Below are 12,477 nucleotides of genomic sequence, written 5' to 3' on the forward strand. Positions count from 1 at the left end.
TAACACAAGACAGGGTTCAAACCAGCCATCTCGAGAAGAACAGGGGAGCGTCAGTAGCTTTGAGAGGCCTGTATCTCATCTCCAGTGCAAGCACAAGTTTGCACAAGCACGTACGGAAAGTTTAGAGATCAAGAGGGAGAATAGCGGTTAAAAAAATTTGGTAGGAAGGGGAGAGGAATTAGGAAGGCATTTGCAGGTGCTGTTCAAGTCTACACGTGGCAGAGGCCACAAAAAATCTGAAGAAATTTGGCCTTCTCCTAAAACTTAAAGAAGGCATGTGCATGAACTTTTTGTTTATATCTGTCTTCTTGTCAGCATTTTGGTACTTAGGGAATACTACTTGGGTTTAAGCAAGTTTTTGCCATTTCTGACAGTCACTGTTTATGGTGTTCCCAGACAGCAGAGAGCTGCAGGTGCTGAGTCCAAACCAGACCTGCTGAGATAATCACCAACACGTGTTCCTGCTCTGGGTATTAAAATCCAAATATGGAAAAATTGCACAACCCTGTCCCAAGACAGGCAGTAACCAGGAGGCTGAAGGCTGGAAAGGATACCCCGAAAACATGGAAGTGACAGATATCAATCAACCTGTTGCACAGATTATTAAAAATCCTGATTTTAAAATTAGAGAACAAATCCTCTTGTCCTAAGTATCTATATAAACCTTCAGGTAAGGATAGGAAGACAGTGCCAATTTATCTGTGCAAACAAAGTTGCAGCAGACTTTGGGTGAGGGAGGCAAACAAGGCCCAGCCTGGGTGGTTTCAGTCAGCATCCCTGGAAGGAAAAGCTGCAGGGTTACATTGGTAGTTATGGCTGAAGTTGCACCTAAAAACACCTCAGGAGCAGAGCAGGGAAGCCAGGCGGTCCCAGCAGCATCACTCCATATGCAGGCACCCACGCCCTTCTCTGGCAGCACAGTCATAGAAGAGCTGCTGAGGACTTTTCCTCCCGATTTCCAGCAAAAGCATTACAAAAAGAAAAAAACAAAGACAAATCAAAACCAACAAATAAAAAACAAAAAACCAGGCCAGACAGTCAGGCACAATCCTGGTTTTCCATACGGTTCCAGTGAAGGATTTTGAAGCCACAATAGGCTGCCATGAGGCAGAGCTGCTGTCTCTGTGGGCAGCCCCACTGGAGGTGCGTCTCCTTCTGTGTGGTGTCATGGGAAAGGGAGGTGTGGTGGTCCCAGCACCCACAGGGATCTGCAGCCCTGGGGCAAGCAAGAGATCAGAAATCATGGCAACACACACCCACGACCGGCTCCGTCAGCACCGGACCGGCACCCACTGGCTCTCCCACAACACCCTTTATCCTCTACCATCCAACACGATTTGTACAAACAGGAATCGATAGCCTCTCTCTGAGTGATCTACCACAAATAAATTAGGTATTAACATTAAGGTAGATACTGCCCTTCTTACTACTCTGATTTATTTTAGGTTTCTTGCTGCAGGGTTAACACATCTAGCAGGGTGAAAATACACAAATGCACCAACACTGTCATGTACAGTGAAACCAGTGACACTGAGGAGGTTTGGACAATCTCAGTTGGTTTTGGTTTTGTGTTTTGTTTTGGTTTTTTTTTCCATTAAGCACCTGGGACAGGTTATTTCTCAAATCAGCTAGAAATTTAAAAATGGGCACTCCTTATCCTCTCCTTCAACTCTTCATGAAACATTTCTTTTCCAAACCATAATCAAAATTTGTTCAGCGGGTATTTTAGCATCTGCAACTCAAAGAGGCTGAGGAAGAAGGAATAAGCTGAGAGAAATAAGAAGGTAGAGCAGAAACAACCAGAGTTGAGAGGGAGGAGGAGGAGGTTCAGACTGGTTTTGTACATTTCAAAATATTTTACATTCTAAGATAGGACTATGAAGCTCCAGATGACACAGAGGTCTACGGCGATACTTTCCACCATGGTAATCTATCGGACTGATATAAAATACCAGGGGAAGAACACATGTAGCAGCCAATCGTTATAAAACAAGCAAATATCTGTTGGTTTGGGTTCCCCGCCTCCCCTCTTTTTTTTCAATTCTGAGAACTCAGGAATTGCCAATCTTCTCCTGTCAGGAGTGGCTCCAGAGACTTCTGAGCTCTGTTCTGAAGGCCTCTTTGTTTCTTTATAATTTTTTCCACTTCTTTGGCTTCCTGTCTCCCCATTTAATTATAGAGGTGTCAATGAGGTTGATTAGAGCACAGTTTTTGGGAGCCAGGGGACTGCCATGATAGCAAATCTAAGGAGAGATAGCCCAGATGAGAATCTCTTATAAATAGCTACAATTTGCAAAAAGAATTTTAGTCTGCTTAAGAAAGGAGGCCAGAGGAAAAAAGCATTTTAGCTCTGCTTGCTTCTCTGCCACTGACCAACTCTGGCACCACGCAAGACATGTAACTACACTTCATGATCCAGTCTTTGAGAACCTGGACATAACCCAGCTTTACAAAACTCCCCAAATCCTTGAAACATAAGGTGCAAAGCCATTACAGCAATCCTCTAGTAAATGTGTATTTAAACCCATCTGTGTGCTTGAGTCCAAGAACCTGCAGCCATAATCAATGTGAGCAATTAGCACCCTAACTAAAGCTGTATCACTCCACACTTTGAACTCTGTGGGTCCTCAGCCCAGACCCTTATCTCTGACACACGGTGGCAGACACTACAGTAAAGAAAAACACCATTATCTCCATGATAATATTAGTCATGCTTAAATCGCTAAAGTGATGCTTCATAAGGAATCCAAAATGTAGATTAGATTTTTTTCTTTTCCATGCTTTCAGATAACTGTTATTCCAGGTAGCACCTGATGTATTATCCTAAGGACACAGTGAGAAGGAATTTTGTTCCAAAGGGTCATCATGCATCAAGGGCTCACGTAACTGAAAAACAGAGTCTGCACTGTAACGAACAGATAACAATAAAGGAAAAAGACAATCCAGTATTTCGTTTTAACTTTCTAAAACAATCTGCTTGCTCTATTAGGCTCTGTTTCCTCTAATGGCTGTATTTACAACATAAATTAAGGCAATTACTAGCCTTGATTCTCACTTACCCAGTGTGCAATTATTTCCATAGCCTAATCTACTTTCACTTGTTTCCTTCACATTTTCCAAGAGGTGCAAAGTAGCCCGAGCATAAACAGGCATGAAGCTCACTGAGGTTGCATCTACATTTGCATTTTAGTATGAATCAGAAATGTGCCTTTGATGGAAATTTCCTAATTATACGTACTTGCCATGTGCTGGTTCACATCACAGAATGGTTGTGGAGCACAAGAACTCAGGTCTTTTCAGATTAAATTTACACAGACGTTCAGTCCAGGGCTACACTTGATGTATTTCCACCACTACCTGCATTGCAGTTCCCAGGACCTGACGAGAATGAGCGTGAAATAAAACCTTGTTAAGGTCTACATGGTGGCTGTTGGCTCTGCCCAGATCTACTCCCATTAGTCCATAGTGCTTCTTACTGTAGACACAACTTGAATACTGGACTTGGGTGAAGACCTATAGTCCTCAGCTCAGCAAACAATGCCCAGCTGAAAACAACAGACCCATTTTTCTCTTTGTTAATGAATTTAACAGGATTATGCTGATCTAAAGATGAAACAAGTGAATGAGGAGCTCAGGATCAGAAATCATTTTGGTCCCCTTGCCTCACTCCAGCATTGTTCTTAGCAGCAACATCCAAGAAGGTAACATATACCACTTTTCAGTCCTCATCAAGACTGCTCACTGCTGCCTCCAGGTCTGGACAGAAATGCTGAATGCTTTGGAGCATCAGTTCAACCAAACACCACACTGAACTGGTTGATAAAAAATTCTTTCATGACATCTGTAGGAGTACTAATGCTACTTCCAGGGAAAACTTACTCAAGTATTTATACTCCTCTGGTGGTATGAAATTGGATTGGTTAATCATTTCCTTTTAGTAAAAAAAAAAAAATAAAAAAAAATAAAAAAAAATTTATGACCCAATCCAGTTTTAATAATGAGGACATAATAAATTTAACAATGACCATATTCTGAAAAGCATCAAAACCACAAAAAACACATTATTGTAGGTCCCACTTTGAAACAGAACTTACAGCAATGTGGTCCTAGTGACCATTAACCAAGATCTCTTTCCTTCATAGTCACAGCAAATGTGTGTGCTGCCTAGAGTAATGAAAAATGTACTCTTTGGACATAACATAGACTTAGTATGTCCTGAAGTGGTTTGTAGGACATTTAGTAGTATTTAACTTTTTAAAATCATCTTAAATTGGTAGGATAAATAACACATCTGTACCTAACCTTTTATAAAGATAGTACGTACATACCTGCAAAGTCTGCCCACATATTTGCTGTCTACAAGACACAAAGCATCATCATACCCTCCTGGAAAATAACCTTTTTTTGACAGGGTTTTTTCTTGTTGAAGACTGTACAAGGACTACATAAAACACACATCAGAGAATAAAATCAAATACTTACAAGAAACCTCAACCTATCTAAGTCATCCTTCTCTCTGTATAGGTAGTGGCTTGTTTAAAGATGGTAGGAGCATTTCTTGACTAATTTGCCAGTTTCACATCATAATTACATTAAAGCTGTGTGTTTCCTGGAAGTTTTACTCTAAAGGATTTGCACCTATTCAAACATTTTCTTTTTCTTTTGGTCTGTGTGGGTGCTCTCCCCCAACTCCTCCACATCTCTATTTGCCTTCATGGAATGGAATGAAAAATATTCAAAAATATATCCAAGAAAACATTTTCATTATGGCAACTTACAGGAAAAAAAAATACTAGTACAGCACCATTCCAGCAAAACCATTAGCTTTTTTTTCCCCTTATTTTTCTTTTTTTCTTTTCTCCTTTCTGGACAGGCTGAGCAACAAAGCAGGTGCACTGGGGAAAAACACATCTGCTGGCTTTGCACAGTGGAACAGAAAGTCCACTTTGTTTTAAAAAGAGCAAAATCCAGATTTTTCTTGTATATTCTTTAGGAAATTCCCTTGTTAAAGCAGAACAGTAGAGGTTTTCTCTTGTTTCTCTTCCCTCTCCTCCCTTTTGAAAGGACTGCTGCAATCTTGAAAACATAATCTGGGAGAAAACATCTGGTCTTCACTTTTTAATTACATTTCAATCATCTCAAAGGCTTTCCTGGAGGTAGACATACCTACAAGGGCTTCTTGTCAAAACTATAGGAGTTACAGTGCTGCTGTATAAGTGGATCAAATGTAATGGTGGATTTGGGGCCAGTCTAAATAAATAAGATCATGCTACGTGAAACTTTCTCTTTAGAAGTAGGGACTGATGGCGAATTTTTGTCACTGACGGAAGCATGGCTTGGGGCAGGGAAACCTTTGAGGGGAAGACTGAGCCAGGGACAGAAGAAGCATCCAAACCGAGCAGTGGGAGTATCCCGGCTGCTTGCCTCTGGCTGCTGCCCAAACCTTCTCACATAGGCAGCAGGAGTATTCCCTTTTAAACAGCAAAAGCCATGTCCTCCCTGACCATTTGCACTGACCTTTGAATGAGGACAGAGGGGACATGAGCTCGGTGGTGGCTGGTACCTGCTTCCTGAGCCCCCCCGCTCCCGCCCAGGTGCTGACACTCTGGAGACCATGCAGCGGGAGCAGGAGGGCTGCCAAGTACAAGGTGTTATCCTGGACGCTGGAATGCCTTGCTACGGCTCTGAAGCACGCAGTAATGTAGATATGAGAGGATAAGGAATTGGCAATTTGTTCGGGCTGTGATCCAGCAAAAAGCACTTAAGCAGGTGTGTTACCAGCAGAGCCACCAGCTCCATCACACACAGGAAGCCGATGTCCAACTTCACAGCAGCAGGATCCACGCCATGCCGAGGGAGCAGGGGGATCACGTTGAGAAAAGCCCTTTTTCGTTTTCCTTCTATTTCCAAATTTCATGTCAACCTGGCCACAGTATCCCCTAGAGAGTGCAATGGAAATAGCACTAACAACTAGAGAAAAGTGCTTCTCTCTTTCTCTTGACTAATACTTACGCTACAGCAACTGAAGACAAGAAGAGTGCAGCTCTGTGCTATGTTCAACACAGACAGAAAGTAAGGACATGTCTGAAAGCAAAAATTATCAACTGTGAAAAAAAGCTAGCAGGAATAACAAAGGTGGTGAGAAGAAATTAGTTGACCATTGTCACATGGTAGACATGCTATCCCAAATTTGAGTCCAGGAGGCTGTTGCCTCTTTACCTTGGGGGTCAGTACTATCCACTGTGTCGTCCATGCCACAGCAGCCAAGAGAGATGAAACAACAATCCGAAGTAGCAGATGTACATGTTGTTTCTATAATCAATAGTATCTGCCATGCTTCTATTTTTGAAGCAACAAATCTTACCTCAGAGCCCTGAATCCTGGCAGCTATTTTACCATTTTAAATTATTTAGTAAAAAATGGTTAAATAGTTCTCTTTCTAGAGCTCAGGGTGTATATATATATATATATACACACATATAGGCATGTATTTAGATATTAAATCTAAGTAATATGGTATGTATTGACAAGACAAAGCAGTTTTTATCCTTTCTTTCCTTTACCCTTTTATGAATCTGCAAGGAGGTTATGTCTCAAAGCACTATTAGTAATAGAGATGTAAATAAATGTTTCATCAGCATCCCTTTTAAAGAGATTTGCTCACAGTGTCTCTTGCTGGTAAGGTCAACCTGACATAAACCAGTTCTCAGCAGGCAACCCCTGGCTTTCAAAGAAGAAATAGAACTGCAGATGATAAAGCACCTTGTGTCAAAACTAGTGCCTTGTGACTTTGGCCTCACAGTTAAACCTCAAAGGTCTGTTCTGAAGTGATGTAACTCACAAATGATCTTTGTTCATTACTAGTTTTAAACTTCATAGTGGTGAATGGAGAATATCCTCTAGATCAACAGAAAATCACGACAGGATGGGAAATTGCATACAGATAACAAAATGACAGCAAGAATTATTTTAAAATTTTCATCATCCTTCCTTACTCCAGATATTTAATAAGATTGAAACAGTTGGTGCAGTTCTAAGTAGCCTAAGGTACAATAACCAAAGAAGTAGTTATAATCTCCCACTTTGATTAGCAAACCAAAACAAACCTTAGTAATCTCAGTTGTTCGGTGTTTCCAGGTGGCAAGGAATGGGTATGACTTTTCTTGTCCAGAATAGAAGGATGCTAAACCTGAATTTGATTCAGACGTGTTCAGGGGATGGAGTTTTCCCCATTTTTACATTTCATGTTGGCTGTCACTACTGTATACAGCCTTTCAGTCAGATATACAAGACCCTTCAGTCCTGAGTTAGTTCCACAGTCCATTTTAAAAGAAATTTTCTAAGAAGCAACAGCTCTCATCCCATAACAGCCTTGCAATGTGATCCTTCCAATATTCATATTCAGTTGCTTGATGCTTGACCTGTAGTGGCAAAATACTTCATGAATCTACTGCTGCTCATCCAGCAGATTTGCGTTTGGCAGTGATGGATTCTGCTGGCAGGCGGTGCTGGTGGCCTAGTCCAACCACAAAGGAAGGCCAGTTGGGGTGTGTATGTGGTTTCTTCACTACACTGACTAATTTCAGTAGCTTAGATGATATGTGATATTTATGGATTAGAGGCAAAGATGGGAAATGCTTACTTAAATTTCAAAACTGCCAAGCCTTAAATATGGGATGAGAAAACGCAGAAGGAATCCCAGCTTGGAGGGCAACTTGCTTTTGAAACCACCGTAGCCAGAGAAGGGCATGTGTTTGGACAAGATTTATTCTTATGTACTGAGGACTGATCACACTCCTGCCACACTCCTTCCAAAAAGCTCAGAAAGAAGCCGCTGAGAAGCTAAATTGCTCCAAACCCTCTCCCGTTCCTCTGCAGAAACCCTGTCGCACACAAGTGACATGCTTGATGGAAGGATGTCAGGGAGACACAGAAGCCCAAAAGGCAGGATCATACACATATCATCTATTTAACTTAGAGATCAAAGAAAAAAATCACAAAAAAGGCCTGGGGTTGAAGTCTCTCATTTTTGGGAACAAACTCTCTAGGAATAAAGGGTCCCATATACTTCAGAGTGAAGAGCTGTTAAGAAAGATAAGGAAAATATCCTGGAAATTCTGGGTATTTCAGAGGTGCAGAGTATTTGAAGTAAGGTTTTACACCACAGGAAGTTTGGTGCATAGGTTCTGTAATGCCCTTTGGATTTCCACAAGGGAAAAATCCTGTGAATAGAAACATAAATATGCTTACAAAGGCACGCAAAACCTACAACCAAGAGCAAGATACAAAGAATCTCACAATGCTGTAGTTAGGCCAGCACCAGCAACAGTGGCATACGCTTTTTTATTACCATACCATAAAAACATACGTACAATACTTACATCCTGAGCCAGGGAGTCTAAGACCTGCAAGCTTATCCTGGGGTGGGAAGACCAGTACAGAATTTCTAATTTCTAAACCTAGACAGGCACAGTTTTTGGGATTAAGCATAAGGAGGGCTAGTTGTCCGCTAGCTTTGCCATTTTTTGGAGGGGACGTTGGGTTCCAGCAGGAAGGAGCGCAGCGGCTCAGAGCCACAAAGCCTCCTTACCGTGACACGATCCAGGCACCAGCAGCACTGGGCCTCCCATCTCCCTTCCAGCCATCAATAGCACTCCAAATGGAAACACAGGGGAATTTGTTTCATTAGTCTTCTACACAAACATTTACATGTTTCCTTCACACTCCTTTAATCTTGGAAAGGGAGCTACTGATTCTAAATGTTGCTGGCATCTCTCTGTCCTTCTGCACGGGCCCATCCAGCACAAGTTAAGTTACCAATACCTTTAGATTTTCTTCCAAAAGAGTCTCTGGTTTCTAAAAAGAAAGGAAAATGAAAGAGATGGGATTCTGCTCTAAATTCTCAGTGGATATTTGTTTTCTCTGGATGACTACTTTCCTACATTTCAGCAAACAGCCTGCCCATGTCACCCTCCCCCTCGGCACCTGGGAAGCACATTGTCAACTCTGGAAGTGTTTATTCTCTGTAGATTAAACAGCATTTGCTGGATGCTGATCACAGAAAGTTGTAAAAACAGATGGACAATGATCTGTCCAGACTTCCAGAGCTCACCATGAGAAGGCTACTTACATAAAAACATTTTGCTGAAGGATCAAAGGATTTTCTCCCCACCCCCTCTATACTCAGTTACATGAGGTCTGTTATATAAACATGGGAACACAAAACAACTCTGACTCTTGGAACTAATATTCCAAGTTAGGTTATTAGAATTAATGCATTGGTTTAATAAAAAAAACACAACAAAAAAAAAAAAAACAGTACACAAAACCAAACCAGTCCTATGCATGATCCTTTTCCCATTTCACCTGCACGTCAAAGTCTTTTTCTTTTTTTCAGATATACTGTCACTCCTTGATTGCAGTGGAAATAGAAAAACTATTTATTCTCACCAGAGCTCCAAATCAAACTGATTTAAAAGTTGACATTAGTGTGCTCTCTCGTACATCAACATAAGCAAACAATGTGCTATTTAAAAAGCATCCAGGCTTTCATCTAGGAGTAAGAAATAAAGAGCATTTTTCTAGGTGGTGAGTTCAACCCTGAGCTGTGCCTCTGACAAAGTCTCAAGGTCACGCTAAATGACAAGATGAACATGAATTCCCAGTGTAGTGCTGCTCCAAGAAGCTAATGCGATGAAGAGGAGATACAGGATGGGTAAGTAAGATGCTGTCTCTGGCTCTCATGCTTGCAATACAGGAACTGTGAGGTCCAAGATCTTGCTTCCACACTAAGAAGGACTTGGAAAAAAGAGTAGTTGCAGGGAAAAAAAAAGCAAGAATGATGAAAGGATCAAAGCATTTGCTTCACAGTGTGAGATGCAGATGATCACTTTAACTCAAAGAGATGGTTTAGAGGTGACTTGATCTCAGCCTATGAGTAGCCATATGGGAAACAGAAATTTAATAGAGGGCTTTCCAATCTAGGAAAAAAAATTATTGAGATCAAACAGCTAGAACCTGAAGTTTGTTCACATTGTTAAATGATTGTCTTACTCTCCAATCCCGATTCTGTAATATAACCCTCTAGTCCTTGTTCACATACTTCATCTTGAAAACTAAGCAGAAAATTAAGCAAAGAACTAAACAGAATAAAATGGGAAAGATAATTCAAGAACATACATGAACAGAAAAGCCACCAGTGATCTCAGATGTATACATCAGTATTTTCCACGCTCTGATTTACCTTCCATCCCATGTTCATATTTTTCTGCCTTCTAAATTTTAATTAAGATCATGTAGAATATTAACTCCTCTGTCAACAAACACTTCATACTTTTAAACTCTTTATACTTGTCTTCATGCAATCAGGTTTCTACCTTACCTAGGAACTAAAGACACCTCGTACCTTTACTTTGTATACCAGGAAGCTGGAGCTAACCCCTAGCCTGGAGAGTAGCACATTTCAAACTGGGGATGGAGGATTGCCACTCTTCAGTGGCAGTGGCCCTTGAAAAGGTTATCAAGGGGACATGACAACTAGCATTTTGGCTCCTCCATGCTCTCAGGATTTCCAGGCTACTGTTTTGCAGTACCCATGGTGTGTGCATCTTTGCACAGGCGTTCAACCAGACGCGAGTTTGGGAAATCTTACTAAACAGTCATGTCATAGCGCTACTGTCCAGAATGCAGGTGGTATGAGAAATATCTTTTGTTTTTTACTAAAGAGGAATTCTGTACCATGTATTAAAACATCTGAGTAACACAGGAAATTTCCATATGCCTCGTTCAGTATGAAGTCCATTCATTTTTGACAGTGATTAGTGTTTTTCTTTTTTATTATGATAGTTAATCTCTGGACTTTGATGGACGGTTTACAAATAAAACATAAGGAAACTTCCAGAACAGGTTTCAATTTAGACAAGGCAGGTAAAAGGTTAAGAAAGGGAAAAACCTCATGTCAAGAACACCTTATTGCTTGGCATGCAAAGTAATAGTGTATGTTTGGAGCTGCATGCTTTCTTGGACACATCCTCAATATCACTACGCCTTATCCAGAAACATATAAGGAAACAGGCAGTATGCCAGCCTTTATCACAGGAGAATGCTGAATGCTTCAGTATTAAAAGCCCCTAACACAGTATAGCCGCCTGCTGTACATATTTAGTATACAAGCACCAGCACTGTGCAAGCTCTTCTGAACAAGCATTTTGCTTTGTGGTTGTTTTTTTTAAAAAACACATTTAAAGCATTTCGTAAGAGCAATAGTCCTGGGATACATACAAAGAAAAGCATTTGCCTTAGCAGTGTGTGAAATCCCTGAGCTGACAAGCTGTGTTATAACGCAGAACAGAAGAACATCCCACACTTGACTTACCTAAAGAGCTCTTCATGAGCGGCAGAGTCAGCCTCAGAGCCCTTAGAAGAACGCTAATTAAGAGCTTTCTGTTATGAAAAGTTAGGAACAAACTACAGACATACAACAAGTCCAGCCTTCTGCCTGCATCATCCTGCAAGGGCAGCAGGTTGTGGGGAGCCCAGTGGTCACTCCATACCTGCCTGGAGCCCATGAGCAAGGAGCTTGCCCCTGATTATAAGGGCAGGGAGGTGGCAGTCTCCTCCTTCCCCATCTGTACTGTCAGACTGGGAAATCTCAGACACTCCCTCTGAATGAATAAAATAACAGCTCTGCATCCAGACACAGGGAGGAAAGAGAAAAGAGTTCTCTTTCTGAAGGCCCCTCAGCTTCCACCCCATACCACGAGTTGTACCCTTGGTGACACAGTTGTGCCCCTGGGAAAATAATAATTAGGTGAACATTCTCAAGGTGGAGGAGAGAGACCAACTACCTTCTGCAGTGGCGACATTTATAGAAGATCTCCTCTGGTTAGGCAGAGCTTAACTCCTGGTAGTCCCCACCCTGCCAGCCTGTGTGGGACCAGGGACACTCACTTTCTGATTGACACGTGTGTGTGTTGTGTACACACCTCACAAGAAACACAGCATACGGGAAACAGAGGGATCTGTACTACCACCAATGAGAAGAAGCAAAGCCATAACCATTTAACTTGTAAAAGCCAGGGAGGAGTTAAGCTTGCCTTCCACCTTTCTAATGAAGCAAACAAACCAAGTTAATTCTTCTGTTTTTCCTCCTCATCTGTCTCTGCCCTTCCCTTCCCTACTACTGAGTAATGCATAATGTATTATACATTAATACAAGTATCAAATGGGATCGTTGCCCCTGACAGTCAGCACTCTTCTTGCTCCCCGCCGCAGGAAACATGAGCTGTTTGGGTAACTCTCCTCTTCTAATTTATGGAAAAGAACTACAATGCTGACTAGCAATTATAAGCAAGATTAATGATTTGCCAGGAGACCCCTTTGTACTTTCAACGACCTATACAAAAGCTGTTCTTTGTTTACAGAAAACAAATAGTGTTTTGAGAGAAAATATGACGCAGTTACCAGTTTGGAATTTTT

At 41.4% G+C, this 12,477-nt stretch overlaps 1 protein-coding gene across 5 annotated transcripts in view; it reads right to left on the reverse strand.

Moving 5' to 3' along the window:
* RBMS3 (RNA binding motif single stranded interacting protein 3) overlaps positions 1-12,477 on the reverse strand; it is a gene marked incomplete at both ends in the record, with an annotated part of 435,160 nt that overhangs the window by 217,871 nt on the left and 204,812 nt on the right. The window lies entirely within an intron of this gene.

This window comes from Nesoenas mayeri (assembly GCF_963082525.1).
Source record: "Nesoenas mayeri genome assembly, chromosome: 2".
NCBI classification, from domain to species: domain Eukaryota; kingdom Metazoa; phylum Chordata; class Aves; order Columbiformes; family Columbidae; genus Nesoenas; species Nesoenas mayeri.